This window comes from Podarcis vaucheri (genome assembly GCF_965113315.1).
Source record: "Podarcis vaucheri genome assembly, chromosome: 4".
Taxonomy (NCBI): domain Eukaryota; kingdom Metazoa; phylum Chordata; class Lepidosauria; order Squamata; family Lacertidae; genus Podarcis; species Podarcis vaucheri.
This window is the reverse complement of record NC_138762.1, coordinates 104,015,581-104,032,128: the sequence shown is the minus strand read 5'-3', so window position 1 is coordinate 104,032,128 and position 16,548 is coordinate 104,015,581. Positions and strand designations below refer to the sequence as shown.

The 16,548-nt window shown below is 42.9% G+C and overlaps 1 protein-coding gene across 1 annotated transcript in view; it reads left to right on the top strand.

Annotated features, from left to right (window-relative positions):
• The window catches only part of KLF5 (KLF transcription factor 5), a 187,366-nt gene that overhangs the window by 45,845 nt on the left and 124,973 nt on the right, over nucleotides 1–16,548 (top strand). The window lies entirely within an intron of this gene.

The window sequence follows — 16,548 nt, the reverse complement described above, 5'->3', positions numbered from 1 at the left end:
GAACTCAGGAACTTCCACCAACCTGGTCCTCCACAACATCAGGTACAGCCAGCATGGTCCCTGGCTGATGAGATTTGTTGTTGCAGAAGACTTCTAATCTCCAACAGTGGCCTACCAGGTTCCGATGGGAAACCGGCAAACTGACTTTGAGGGTTGGTTTTTGTTGTTGTCATTTTTACAACCAAATGGTATAAATGATGATTATCCTCTCTTGGCAATGACAAACCTAGATAGCATCTTAAAAAGCAGAGACGTCACCTTGCCAACAAAGGTCCGTATAGTTAAAGCTATGGTTTTCCCAGTAGTGATGTATGGAAGTGAGAGCTGGACCATAAAGAAGGCTGATTGCTGAAGAATGGATGCTTTTGAATTATGGTGCTGGAGGAGACTCTTGAGAGTCCCATGGACTGCAAGAAGATCAAACCTATCCATTCTGAAGGAAATCAGCCCTGAATGCTCACTGGAAGGACAGATGCTGAAGCTGAGCCTCCAAGACTTGGCCACCTCACGAGAAGAGAAGACTCCCTGGAAAAGACCCTGATGCTGGGAAAGATGGAGGGCACAAGAAGAAGGGAACAACAGAGGACAAGATGGTTGGACAGTGTTCTTGAAGCTACCAGCATGAGTTTGACCAAACTGCGGGAGGCATTGGAAGACAGGAGTGCCTGGCGTGCTCTGGTCCATGGAGGCACAAAGAGTCGGACACGACTAAATGACTAAACAACAACAACAACAATCCTCTCGTTTCCCCCTGTGCTGCAAAGCATACTGCTTCTGCACACAGGCATTCTGCTTAAGTGTTCAGGCCAACAGTTATATGGACTTAGCGATTGCCTATTTTGAACCCACCACTAGTCAAGTTCATGGGATAATAACCCCAAGTTCTGCTTGACTGCAAGGTGACATTTGATTTCAACTAAAGGGATGTGGCTTAGTGGCAAACTATCTGCATGTTTTCCAGCTTCAGGATCCATCATTTCCAGGTTGGACTGGAAGAGACCAGTGTCTGAAATCCTGGAAAGTCAGTAGAGAAACTACCAGTCAGTAGAGACAGTAGAGACACTATTCAGCTTCATGGACCAATGTTCTGACTCAGTATAAGAGGACTTCCTATGTTCCTAATACTAAGGGTCATGATGGATTCTTCCCCTCCATCCCATATATATACTACTTGTTTTATGGGTTTTGAGTCAGGGTGTCATGATGTCTTGAAGGCAGGGCTCTATACTTCAGTCTTATGCTTGTACTCTCATAATATGCTTGTACTCTCTTCAATACCATAACATTTTTAAGAACCTGAGCAACTGACCTTACCCTTGGAGGCACATTCAGGGTTGGCCGTTATGCCAGTCATTGATAAGCATGTAGATAAATGCTTCTGATTTTGATTACTGAATTCATGCTAGCTCTTCTATGGCTCGGGGCTGAGATCAGAGGAAGAATCTGGTCATACAGGCTTCTGAGTGTTGGAGAGTCTCTCTCAGGAAGCAGCTACTGGAAAGCTCTTATGGAGAACTCCATGCAGGATGAGGGAAAATACATGAAGAGCCTTCTGGATTCAGGCCAAAGGCTTATAAATCCAACATTGTGTTTGCCACAGTGGCCAACCAGATGTGTTTGGGGTGCTCACAAACAGAACATGGGCAAAACTGTTGTTCCCAGTGGCAGGTATTCAGAGGCAATACCCCTTTGATTCTGAAGGTAGTTATAGCCATCATGTCTTTCTGCTGACATCCTCAAATAATCATTCCTTCCCAGAAACCATTTCAGCTGCGGGTTTCATGCCTTCACTGTCAAACGAGATCCAGCTGTGGCAGCAGATATTGTGCCTTTGGATTTTACACGGTGATCTGCCAGCATTTCTGGAGTGAACAGCTCAGAAACAGAGACGTTCACCTGTAACTGGGGATCTGCATGGCACACCCTCAAGAGTTCTGGAACAGCTAAAGTCAAATTGTGCCTTGTCTAACAAAAATGTGGCTTAAAAATGGCCTACTAAGCAGAGGATTTGAAAGACAGGTGATACAACAGCAAGCTTTAAAAAGGTATCCAAGGAGGAACCAGGAAATTATAGGCCTTTTGGTCTAGTGTCTGTCTGGGTGGAAAGCATGACTAAATCTAGAATTATTAAGCGTATAATAGAACAAGCTTTGCTGAAGAAAAATCAGCAGGGCTTCAGCCGTTTATAATTCTTCCATAGTGTCCACAAACATCTAGATGAGGTGATATGGTGCCCAGTTATATACTTGGGACTGCCAACAAGGATTTGACAAATTCCATGGCTAAGCAGATCACTAACAAGTAAAAAATTGGAAGCAGAGGATCTGAATGGAAAGTTTTCACAACGAAGCGAAGCAAGCGACAGGGTCCCTTGGAGATCTGAAATGGGATCAGTGCTTTTTAATCCATTCATAAATGATCAGGCTCCAGGGATAAGGGGTACCAGATGTCACAATGTTTTTCAGAATGGCACAAACCTAAGCGTTATATGAAGAATCTCAGAAAAAGATCTTCCTAGATGGGTGGATGGACAAAATGTCAAATTGCATTCAAGGCCAATAAATGATGTAAAGGAGCAACAAATCCCAGTTTTGCATATAAATTAAGTCTGAGCTGGCAGTGATGAACCTAGGAAGAAATCTTGGGGATGTGCTCAATGAAATCTTGAAGGCTGTGTGTGGTGGGCTGCAGTGAGAAATATTATAAAATCTACACATGCATGCAATAACACTGATACAGTTACATTTGGAACATTGTGTTTCATTCCGATTGCCCAATCTTAAAAAAGAAAAAGTAAATAATCTCCAATCATCCTGAGGTCATTGAGGTTTATTTCCAACACATTTGTTCAATACCAGTATAGGGTGAAGAAAAGGATGACAGTGGTGGATATAATAATATAAATATTTTCAGAATCTGTGCTTCCAAGGGTTAAGAACAGTACACAGAGGCTGGGAGTGAAAATGGAGGTTTCGTGTGCTAACTCAACCGATGGCTCTTTGGCTGCAGTTTGAGTTCAGGTCCATGTGATTGCTGCAAGTTTCTCTCAAACACTTGGAATGTATTAACAAGATAACTTGACTTTCAAAGAATGGGCAAGGGTTTGCTAAATAAGATACACTGAAAAAAAGCAAAGCTGTTGAGCCACTTCTTAGCTATTACAGGAAAGAAAGCAGCGACGCGCTTGAAGTCAAAACTTATTATTAGGGACCCTGCGCTTATCTCAGCCGGGTCTCAGCTCTTAGCAGATAAAGACTAACTAATCGTGATCAGAGCATTTCTGCCAGCCTAGCAACCCATTCAACAGCTTCTTATTATGCCTATAAATCACTAGACGATAAGGAGAGTTGCACTCATAAGGTCTGGCTGAAAAAGAATCAATAGACGTTACTATTATGAGCTCAATTTACAATGGAAATCAGTGAGGCCTGTATGGAAATAAATCAAACAGTAAGGATGAATAGGCTGTAATTTTTCTGATTAACAAATGTTTTGCTTGTCATGAGGTCTTAAGAGCTGCTCTTAGCTTTTTAAAGGTCCAAAACAGGTTTCAGAAAAGTATATATTTACACTGGGGAGCTGAACACACATGCGCGCACACACCTACCGCTATTAGCATTTGAAGGCATACATGCACACAAAATGGGATATTGTCTTGAAATGCCTTTTGTGCGGGGCCATTTAGAGCAGGCATGCCCACAAAATAGCCAGGGGGAAAAAAAACAACCTGGAAGAAACCTCAAAAGGTTGCTATAGAAATGTATCCAAAACAACAAATTATACATCCCACTTCCCTGCTGAAATCGAAAATATAGAAGTAGCATTTTGCTGCTTGAAGCCAGTAAGAGTCTACAAACAAACGCCATGGCTGCGGTCCAAAGCAAACGTAGGGCAAATTCAAATGGTGAGCTTTTCCTGGGCCGTACCACTTCATGCTGTGGAAGGGGAATGGCATGTTTTAATGTCCTCCACGAAGAAGAAACCTTTCACACGGGAAACTCGCTTGTCAGGGAGAAGCAAGCTGCTTAGCCTCCTTCCAGATATGCTTTTTGCCTACATGCAATGTTCTTCTTGGAGGAACTATAACAACTCTGCAGTCTCCTAGCTGCAGTCCAAGATGGAACAGTCCAACAAAATATCTACCACTTGATTCTACTGAGTGTGTAGATTGGCCCTTGCTTGGACGAAACAGCCGTTGGAAATGGCCGCAAACTGATTCACCAGCAAGGAGAAAGGGGAGAGAAATGCAAATATTTGAAAATGAGCAAGGCTGCCTCTTTTATTCCTCAGAAATGCCATAACCAAGGATAGGTAACGCAGACCTGGCGGGCAAATCATTCTTTACAGATAAAATGAATGACTAATTCACAAGTGTATGCTAAGAAGTGTGCTATATCCTGAAACGATACAATTGCTGTAGATTTACTGGCAAATGTCAACATGTAAGCACATAACTGTTTGCACAGTTGCACTATCAGTGAAGTGCTTCCTCTATGTTTGACCCTTAGAGAAGAATTGCGAAGCCTAGTGGATTTCCTGCAATTTGGATCCTTGCTTGCTTGCTCTCCCCCAGTGCAAGGTCGTCATCATGTCTAAAAGCAGACCAACAGAATATTGGTTAATTGTGCCATTTTTTTCCATTTCCAAATGGCTCTGCAAACTCTGCAAAAAGGAGAGCATATCCTTTATTACAGCAGCGATGTGTTCCGTAATAAAGTTCAAAATTGGTTGTTTGCTTTTATCTTGGTCATTAGAGAGCCAACGCTGACCTTCTGAAAAATGCGTGCTTTTTCCTTTCAAATATCATCCATCTATCTAGCACAAAGCAATGGGACATTTTGTCGTTCCCAATTTTTCATCATCAACAACACCCATATGCAGATTTGGTAAAGTTACACTTAATGTTAAAATGTCAATGTTGTGGGCCATTCAAAATAAGGAAAGCTACATTTTCACTCAAATATATATGGCAAGGCTGGGCCAAGACAACCTGTCATCTTACATGGCTGTGATCCCAGAGACTCAACCCAGGGTCCCAAAATGTTACAGAGAACACTATGGCGGAAAACGCTAGGGCATGAATTTCAGTTCACACACAGCCAAATGCACTTAAAGAACTATAGGCACACCTTAGCATTCTGTGGGATATAGCAAGGGATTCTGGGATGCTCCTCAGATCACATGTTGCCTCATTGCTGCCCTCAAATAAATTGCTTGTGTGGTCATGCTGGCAACACAAATGTTGGCATTTTCTCAGCCTGTGTGTTCAACCAGTAAATGGTATGAGTACAAATGCCAATTCTGTTGCTGTTATGCTATCCAACCTTTCAAGTGCTGAGACAGCAGCTCAGAGGCATCCTTTGGTCAGTTTCCTCTGTCTTGGTCATTTTTTGGTTGGTCATTTTTAAGAGCCAAACTTTCTTTCTCTCTGCCATGATCCTGGCACAAGTCAACTCTCTCAAGCTGGCATTGGTGCCAAATAGAGGGTTCCCTTGAAATTCAAATAACGGCTTCAAAGGTGTGTTTTTTATTGGGACCATGGCAGGGAGAAAAGGGGATTAGCTCCCTGCCCCATTCCCCAGTCCAGAGGTTGCACAGGCTTCCTTGCGGCTGCTATTTACATTACAAAAACCTGGAGGTTGACTGCATTCATGCAATTAACTGTAATGTGTACTTTGGTCCTTTGTGTTTATGTGCCGCCGAAACATCCAGTTACAAGAACTGAAGAAATTAAGTTTCTGTTTAGGTTTCTTTGCAAGATCTGTCCGCGAGATATAATGGCTCCTTTGGGAACTTGAAACTTGCACTCGGCATTGTAATGGTGACTTCAGAATAAAAAGCTGTGACAGATCTAATCCTCCAATGTTTGGATGAACAGACAGGTCCAGCAAGCTCTCTACACCATTGAGGTAGTGTTGCTCAGCTGTTGCTGTTCTGCTGTGCGTTTTGCGTAGATTAAAAAGCTCACACACATCTGTCAATGGGCCAAGCTGAGGACAAGTTTGCAACATTCAGAGTATGCATTAAGTAATGGGTGACACTGGTGGAATGAAACTTCATCTGATTTGTCCCCCCTTTTCTGAAGGCGAAGAGGGGAAAACAGGTCACACTATGTTGGAGGTGCAGGGACACACGGACTGGAGCGACCCCTCCACCCCTGAATTTGCAGCATTCGGGGCAAGATCTGAAAGGAGTTTGCAAATACAGTGGTACCTTGGGTTAAGAACTTAATTTATTCTGGAGGTCTGTTCTTAACCTGAAACTGTTCTTAACCTGAAGCACCACTTTAGGGGGCCTCCTGCTGCTGCTGTGCCGCCACCACATGATTTCTGTTCTCATCCTGAAGCAAAGTTCTTAACCCAAGGTACTATTTCTGGGTTAGCGGAGTCTGTAACCTGAAGCGTCTGTAACCTGAAGCATCTGTAACCAGTGTATGTTTTCTTGAACACACTTAATAGCCTCCTTAAGATCAAGAATCGCAATTGCACAGGGACCCCTGGATTCAGACCATACTGCTGAAGTTCAGAGGGTAGAGAGGGTGGTTCGACTTTTGCAATGCCTGAAAAGGGCCAAGGATTGCTCAGAGATATGTGTACTACCAGTGACACATGCAACTTCACAAGTGCATCATCTATTCACTGCCCCACTGTAGGTACAAGCTTTCCCACTGAGTATACAGAGTGGGTGGAACAAACCATAAAGTAGGTCATTAAAGGAGAGGAACAAACAGAGATGATGATGATGATGATGATAATAATAATTAGAATAATAATAATTTATTTATACCCCACCAATTTGGCTGGGCTTCCCCAGCCACTCTGGGCGGCTTCCAATACAATATTAAAATACAGTAATGCATCAAACATTAAAAGCTTTCCTAAAGATATGGCAAAGGTATTGAATATTGGCTGGAATGAGATTATGGCATCAAATTGCACCACTGTTGAACAGTAACATAAAATTTTACTTAAAACAAGGCTCCTAATTACAATGTCTCTTGTTCATTAATGTAGAAAATGTCTGCACAACAAGGACATATTTTAGTCCTGTACAAGCATTATTCACTTGCAAGGGATAGGTGTGCACCGAGGAGCGGACCTGAGCTTCTCTTTCCCCCCAGAAAAGTGTCTTGCTTCTGGATGCGTGACAACAAAGCCTATGCCCTGCTTGTAAGTAGGGGCTTTGCGTGATCGAGACACCCACACAATCGGGGGCCCAGCAGGAATTTCCTCATTGGGGTCTATTCTCACTAAGTGTGCATAGCACACAGTTGTGGGGAAACAGAGGGCACACTTAAAGGGGTTTAACACACATTGGCTCTCTTCTCCTTTTTCCACACATGCGCCGATATCTTACAGGTGCCCCCATGAACTCTTTGGAGGACTGGTGACATATTAATGCAGTGGCGTAGCGTGGGTTGTCAGCACCCGGGGCAAGACAAGTAATTTGCGCCCCCTAACCCGTGGATTTGCGCCCCCTAACCCTAACCCCCAGATGTTGCGCCCGGTGCGGCTGGCCCCCCCTGCACCCCCCACGCTACGCCACTGTATTAATGTGATCATAACATGTGACGAGAGCTTTTGTTTTTAAGCCACATTTATAAAACAGGATGAGCGAGGCATACCCTCTGAATTGTGAAATTTCACAGGTCATTCCCTACTGCATCTGCTAAATAATGAGGCTGAATGCTGTTTGCTGGGAAATTAAACTGTATCTGTTTCTTTAGCACATACAGCAAAGCAGACATTTAAAAACCACCTAGTGCTGCTAAAGCAAATGTCACATGCTTTAAAATTATCTCGAGCAAAATGGCGGCATGGAGGCAAAGAGAGTTCACCTCCAAGTCAGAGGCTCATGTTTGAAACTGCATATAGTTTCTTTTTAAAAAGTTTTTGCTTACTTAGTAATGATTAATACTGAACTTTAGGAAAGGTCTGGACTGAAAGAGCAAGCTCACCTGTTCAAATCCAGCTTTGTATGTCCCTTGTGGTAATGTATTCAGTGCCTGTCAAGCATCAGAGTATATATCAAGATATGCACATTTTACATTTTGCCACAGGAAGTCTATTTTCTTTCTGTGCACTGTTACTCTTACAAAGGTCTCTAATGTTCTTCTGAGGGCTTTTTTTTTTGCTTTGTTTGTTCATTTTTAATCATAAGAGGATATCAAACAAGCATGCTGGTATTTCTACACAGCTTTTCATATGTTCAGAAGCTTAACATTATGTTTTTGTGAGTGTATGTGTTGGAGTAGGGTGCTGTTCTTTCAGGGATGACTGTTACCTTGCCCCCCAAACAAAGAAAAATAACTTCTATCAATTCCCAAGTGACCCTATCACATTTTCATCAAGATGTGGTAAAGAAAGGGAGGACGGGAGATTCACTCACAGTTTCATTGCTAAGGCAAAAGAAAATGATGAGTCTCCATACATTTTCCACTTAAATGAAATTGTTTTGTTACTTCATGCACACTCTAGAATAGGAAGGAGGCAAATTAACTTCAAGTCTCATAATTTGGAATCCCTTGCAAACCTGTGCCAAAGTTTTGCAGCATGCTAACCCTGAATTTTTCAGTGCCCCACAATTTGAGCACACATGGGGTTCATACTTAGCATTAACCATGAACCCCCAAATTTGGAATCCCCTCCAAAACTGTTGCTGTTGTTTTGTAGCACTTTGCAACCCTTCATTTTGCGGCGCCTCGCAATCTGAGTAATCGCAAGCAAAGGACCAGGACTGAACGCTGGCGGTTTCAGACAATTGCCAGGAAAGTGTGCATTCACCTCACCAGCAGGCAACTGCAGTGTAATTTCAGACACTGATTAGAGTACAAACAAGAAAAGAGTGGCTGCTTGGCAGTGCTCTTCCTAATGCTTGCCTAGACCTTTGTTTCGTCTGTTTACCAACACAGTCCCAGAGTCAACAGAAACATGACCCGTCATTAACGTGTCTCCGACTGGCTGCCATTAAGAGAGAGCTAATGGACATGGAGGATAACCAGTGGAAATACTGAATTCTTCTCCAAGATATTTACACAAAGTGAAAGTTTCTGGATATTTAGATATCAAACTGGAGGCGTTTAGGGGAGTGAAGAAAGAAATCCCACTGCAATGATTGCAGGTAGCTGTTGCAGTGTATGGCAACTTGCATCTTCTGTGCAACTATATTGTGAGACCAAGTAAATAAAAATAAAAATGCAGGAACAAAGAGCCTGGAAGCAAAAGCACTAACTTCATTCACTGGCATTCTGTTCAGAGGCATTTCTACAGATCTGTAACATGATCTCCTGAATGGCATGAGGGTACATTTAGTAGTGCAAATCCATTACCTATTGATAACTTACATGCCTTTCAAAAAGCAAAGGCAGCTGGTTTGGCGCACGAGCAAAATTCAGTTACAGATAGGTAGCCGTGTTGGTCTGCCATAGTCAAAATAAAAAAATTCCTTCCAGTAGCACCTTAAAGACCAAGTTCTTGGTATGAGCTTTCGTGTGCATGCACACTTCTTCAGATACACTGAAACAGAAGTTGCCAGATCCTTCTATATAGTGAAGAAGGGTGGTGGGAATGGGAGATTGGCAGATAGCTGAGATGAGCCTGTTGACGACTCTTAACAACTGCATTAGGTCTTACAGGAAAAGGCAAGGGGTGAGAAGGTGAAAAATGGCTTAGTCATGTATAATGAGATAAGAATCCAATGTCTTTGTTCAGACCAGGTCTCTCCATGGTTTTGAGTTTGGTAATGAGTTGCAATTCAGCAGCTTCTCTTTCCAGTCTATTTCTGAAATTCCTTTGTAGTAAAACAGCTACTTTGAGATCTTGTATAGAATGTCCTGGGAGATTGAAGTCTTCTCCTACTGGTTTCTCTGTTTTGTGATTCTTGATGTCAGAAATTCAGACATCCACATCAAGCAAAATTCAAACATCCACATCAGGGTGATGCCTTTCTTTGGCTAACCAAAACATCATAAAATTGTGTGTAAGCTTTTGAGTTCTCCAGAAATCATCAGGCTAGATGGTAAACAAAGAAAAAATATTTTAAAAGGTGTGTGTGCGCCCACACAGTTTTGTAGTATTTGGGTTGGCCAAAGAAAGACATTGCCCTTATTTGCTTTTATCTATGCTCTCTTAGGGATTGACTGGGAATGGGAGCGATCATGGTTGCTTGAAAGATGCAAGGCTGCAGGGAAGACTGATTTTGGTTCAATTAGGGATGCTACGTAAATGTAATTTTATTCTTTAAATTGCTACTTAGGTATTTAGTGAAAGCACTGGGGCCACCTAACTCAGTCTACGCTGACTGACAGTAGCTCTCTAAGGCTTCAGACAGTTTATATTCCCAGCCCTTCATAATGTTGGAGGTGCAACAGTAGGCATTCAGTTGGGAACTTAAGGGTTAGTTCTGTTATCAGTAAATTAGCTAACTGAGAGGGTGCTGGAGCTAGAGATGTTGCCTAGCAACCAGGCAGGGCAGCATGATCTCTAGTGAGGAAACGTGCCTTGATTGGCTGTGCAGTTCTGAGGGAGTTTTTCTGTCTGTAAGCTTGGTTGAATGCCTCCATACTAGGGATGAAAGAATCTGTCTGTTTGGTTCTCTCAGTTTCTCATTTTTCCAGTATTAAAATTAAATCCAGTTCTTTAAATTTATGCAGAAATTTGTAGTGTGTTTTGGCATTATTATTCACCATTTTAGTGCAATTTTCTCCTAATAAAAACATTTTTATGCACAGTTTTGACTAATGCACATCTTTTTGCAAGCAGTTTCTCCCAATATGCATGTTATATATATATATATATATATATATTTAATGCACACTTTCCCCCTATATATGCATTTTTATTGGTTGTAAAACTTAATCATAAAATTAGGATAAGTATGAATTTCAAATTTTCAAAGGGTGTTTTCGTTCTCATATTGTATTGCAAAGTGTGAATTTGATAAATTCAACTCTAAATGTGAACTGAACCAGATTTCTCTCTGAACGCTACTTCCTGCTTTGAACAAGACCTGAGGTAAGAAAGGCAAAACCTCTCTCGTCTTTTCCTCCTCAAATTATATACTGTATTTTGTTTTTAGTTTCCTTATTAAAGTGTTATCAGGACTTCTTTTGTCTCTGAATTCCATCTGATTTTGCTAAAACATAATTCATCTAAACCAGGGCTGGGACTGTCAGTGGTCAGGTGACTGCCTGTTACATGACTACAGTAGAATATTGTCAAATATTTCACAAACCGTATATGACAGTCCCTTTAATTGTATCATAGGATCATTCTGAAGCAATGATAGGTATATCATTGCTCCCCAGCACTAAAGCAGATGGTCACGTATCTAAATAAGCCTTCATTTAGCAATGCACACTACTGCCTTGTAACACCCTTCAGAGGATTTTGACCCTCTCTACTAAAACAAGAGACCTATTTTCTTCTGTTGGCTACATGCTGAAATCTCATGCTGGTATCTCTGAAGCGACCGCCACCAACGCAACACAAACAAAAGCCCCAGATGCACAGAAGCAACCATCCTACAAGCAGATATCAGTTTGGTACAGTGGTACCTTGGTTCTTGAACGTAATCTGTTCTGGAAGCCCGTTCAGCTTCTGAAACATTCGAAAACTGAGGCATGGCTTTCCATTGGTTGCAAGAGCTTCTTGCATTCAGCAGAAGCCACGGCGCACATTTTGGTTCTGAAAAATGTTAGAAAATAGAAGAATTTACTTCCGGGTTTTCGGCATTCAAGAACCGAAACGTACGACAACTGAGGTGTTTGGGAAGCAAGGCACCATGGTGCTACTATCAAATCTACTGCTGTGAGAAGGAGAGTTTTTTGCAAGACCTGATGAAGAGCTCTGAAAAGCTTCTGGACTTAGGAGTCATTGAGTCGACAGCCTATACACTAGAGGAGAGGGTCTTACTCAGGGCCCAGTTGAGACGGCTATAAATTGAGGCCCACCAGTTGCAAAATGGAGGTTCAGGGGCTGAGTGAGTCTCAAAATAGTGGCAGATTGAGATAGTGTAAGGCATAATCGGTTAGCAATGGCTGTCATCACTTTCTATTGATATCCAATGCATCTTTGGAAATTGCTAAAAAAAAAAGCCACAGCACTTTCCTTGTGGCAAGCACCGTAGCTCAGCTTTCCTGAAGCTAAGTACAGACTTTTATTTGCTGTGGAGATATTGTGACTCAGCCTCATCATTCTAGGCCGAATTTGATGATGCAATTGCTCTAAATGGAGAAGGCTTTTCGTTCTACATTTTTTCCTTTTTCTCCCCAAATGCCTCTCAAAGTATTTTTACTCATCCCCTGTAATTTCCCATTATCCACACTCAACATGCACTTTATTCCTATTGTTTGTTTGTTTATTTATTTATTTATTTATTTATTTATTTATTTATTTATTTCTGCCTCACCCTGCCAGGGTTCCCCCTGCCACTCTGGGCGGCTTCCAATAAAATACTAAAAATAAATTAAAATATCAGTCTACGCAACTGCCATCTCCCCTCCCCAGCACCCCCAGAATTCACTTCTTCCTTCTTTAACAGCTTTCTGCTCCTACCCTTTCTTTTCCATGCTCAGTTTAATGATTTATTCTTAATGTAATACATATTAACTGCTTATCTTACCAATCCTCCAAACACCTCCTCTAGCCCTTTCCCCTCAGAGAAGAGGTCCTTCCCTTCATCCTCCCGCCGCCAACACCACCTGCCCCGAAGTTCTCTCTCTCTTGGCCACCTTTACTCTGGATGTCAGGAGTTGCTGATGCTGGCCTTAGCTGGACCAAAAAGCTATGGCATGAGTAGCAGGCTGGTCAGACAAATGAGGAGGAGTTACTGGGCCCACCTAAAAGTAGTGGGATGCTCATTGTTTGAGGGCACTTGGCATGATTCTCCCTGTTCTTTGCTACTGTTCCAGTAATGCATTAAACATGTGACTGCTTGGGGAATCATGCTATGACCAGTCCAATGCCACCCCTAATGTAAACAAGAAAATCCATGCTAATCTTAAATTTTAACCAGTAACTGCTGTTCAACACATGCGACAAAACCACATGGTGCTGTTTTCCCTGGATTATGCCACTGCTGATGGGGAAATCTCATATTTGACTACTTCCCCACAAAGGGGTGAGGGCAGGCAGGGAGAAACCTTCCTGAATTGCAGGAGACCAGGACAGGAGAAAGGCTTCTAACCCCAACCGCTTCCCTGTGGTGCAAGTTTGCTATGTAGGGGAATCATCATTATTTGGGTGGGGGGCATATAAATCTGATTTCCCCCTCCTATCACCTTTAGTCTGCAGGAAACGCTGTATTAGGTGATTCTTCTGCATGTGTGTCCTGATCCCCTGGCCTGCCTGTTCAAAAGTCGAGGGCCGATTAGCATCTGCAAAGTCTGAGATCCAAAGTCGAAGGCCGAAGGTCAGGAAATGAAGCCCAGGGTCAATCCAAGTCCAAAGGCAGGATGCAGTCCAGCATCACGCCCAAAGTAGAAACCCATGAAGGTCCAAGGAGAATCCCAGACAAGGTCCCTCAATGTGGGCAGTTGAGCAGACACAGCACCTCAGTTCTGCTGCCTTCTGATACTGTGCCTGCTCGATGAGGCATGTGACCCTCACCTGCTCTTAGCTTGCCCCAGCTGAGGAACCACATGTTCCCCACATCTCAGGACCTGCTGTGTTTGTGGGGATGATCCCCCCTCTGACTCTTGTGAGGAGACCCGCTGCTTGGCTTCCTGTGCACTGTGCCCTCATCATCCTCTGTCACCCCATGAGTACTAACTACACCAGCCTCTCCTCCTCCCCCCAGCTTGCCCCCATGTGACCCAGTCCCCGCTGTATTCTTCACCGGGATCCTCTTCCTCCTCCCCAAAGTCCTGCAAGTTCATGACAAAGTGGAAGATAATAAAAATGGCAGAAGCTCCAGATAACGTATATTTTAACATTTGCTGGATCCACCTGTGGCTCTGAGATGCTGTCAGCATGTAACAGCAGCCACAGCCCGGGAAAGAGCTTTGACTAATGGGCTAAACCAAGTAAGGGTAGCCAATGGTTTTCAAACTTCTGCATGTGAAGCCAGGCTCTGGCAGACTGCTTGGATGAGACTAAGGCTGAATTTACACAGATCTAAAAAGATTTGTAGGACTACAAGAAGTTCTGTGAGGAGTAATTTAAGAAACATTGTAAAAATGGAAAGGGAGAAATGATTTGTTAGAAAAGGTAAAGGCAATATTAAGTTAAGAATTGCAGGAGAAATAATCAAGACGGAAGACTATCAAAGATGCTGAAGGTAGTCCAAACAAGGACATATGTAAAATAATTTGTGTGGTATATCTTAAAAAAAAATTGTATGCTAAAAATTAATTAAAAATATTATAAAAAATAAAAATAAAGAACACTGGGCAAATGCCTTTAAAGAAAAATAAAAATAAGTAATAGTAAATTATACAGTGGTACCTCGAGTTACAAACCCTCAGGTTACAAACGCTTCAGGTTACAAACTCTGCTAACCTCGAGTTGAGAACTTTGCCCCAGGATGAGAACAGAAATCGTGTGCCGGCAGTGCAGTGGCAGCAAGAAGTCCCATTAGCGAAAGCACGCCTCTAGTTAAGAACATACCTCCGGAACAAATTTAGTTCGTAACTAGAAAACCTACTGTATATGGAATTTGCCATTAGCTCATCAGCGCCATCTAGTCTCACATTTGTATAATGCACCTAAAACACACTTAAAACGTTATATTTGCAGCTGTATAGCTCAGTCCCAATAGTGGGTTCAATGGTCAAGAAGGCAGTTTCTGCACATCCTGTTAAGGGAAGTGAGAGGCAGATGGGACTTGTCAACCTGGGAATGTGGCCCATCTAGGAGAAGGAAAACTCTGATCCTAAACCTCCGCTGCATTGTGGGATATCTTCAGGAGAGGAAAACGCTAAGGAGTAAACCCTACACAAATCCAGAGTGGAGTCCCTAAGATGGTTGGATGGCGTTTTGTACGCCTCCCTCTGGCAACTCCTGCAGCCAAGCTGGGGCCAAACGTCTTGCTCTGCTTTCCTTTGGACCACATCAGTGACGCTGAGAGAGAGGTCTTGTTCCCTGGGCAGCCCAAGACCTCCATACACACCGCCTTAGCTTCCACACAGGGGAGGTCACTTTGGGGCTGCTAACGCAGCGGTTTGACTTCACCCCCAGAGGTGCACTTGCACTCCATTGTCTCGCAACAACAACTAGATCCAGGAATTTAGAGGAGTCTGGCACCCATGAACTTAAAACATTATATTCTCCTGGCTGTTTGTGTGTCTGTGTTTTAAGCCTCAGGCCTCTCGCCTATTATTTCAGAGGCTCCCAAAGACACAACAAGAAGGCCTCCCTTTTGCTGTAAATGTGTGTGCAAGCAACTTCCAGCAACAGACTGTAAGCGATGAGCACCATTAAGTGAATTTCAAAGCAGGTGCTGCAGAGCAAAGTGGACAAAACAAAACACGGGATGATTGAGGGCGGGATGCTAATAAGGAGCATATCCACAAACTTTGTTCCTATTAAATAGCCCTCAAATATAAACACTCTTCAGCCGGTGTTGACGGGTCTAAGCCTAAATTTAGGTTGGGTGACTCGTTATATATTTTAAATGGCACCATGCCCATCGTGAGTCTATGAATGGCTATGGGATGGATGGAAGTACGGGAGCGCTTACCACAGTGTTGCCACATATGTGAGATATGAATCAAGGACCCTGTAAAAAGTGCAAGACGTTTTGCCTGCTCGTTTGAGAAATAAACTCGGCGCAGAACTGAATTTTATGCCAGATGTTTTGGAGATGGCTGTAAAGTGTTGTTGTTGTTTAGTTGTTTAGTCATGTCCGACTCTTCGTGACCCCCATGGACCAGAGCACGCCAGGCACTCCTGTCTTCCACTGCCTCCCACAGTTTTGTCAAACTCATGCTAGAAGCTTCGAGAACACTGTCCAACCATCTCGTCCTCCGTCGTCCCCTTCTCCTTGTGCCCTCCATCTTTCCCAACATCAGGGTCTTTTCCAGGGAGTCTTCTCTTCTCATGAGGTGGCCAAAGTATTGGAGCCTCAGCTTCAGCATCTGTCCTTCCAGTGAGCACTCAGGGCTGATTTCCTTAAGAATGGATAGGTTTGATCTTCTTGCAGTCCATGGGACTCTCAAGAGTCTCCTCCAGCACCATAATTCAAAAGCATCAATTCTTGCAATAGTTGCTTTGCCTTCTGAGGGAAGATGCATAAAGTAAACCGATGAAACAGTTCACCTTTCTACATTTTTATAATATACACTGAGCCTAAGAGGATATTTGCTGGATTGTGCCACAGGTACTTCCAGTTGATCTCCAGTTTCCAGCACTGGCTACGATGCTTCTAGGAAACTTATAAACAAGGAATGGAGATGAACAGCTCTCCTCTGATGTTTAATATAGCTCCCGGCACCCCCACAAGCAACAAGGGCTTAGAGACATATTGCACCTGCACCTGAAATTGAGCTACAATAATCAATAGGCGATGGTAGACTCACCCTCCACAAATTTGTCTAATTCTCTTTTAAAT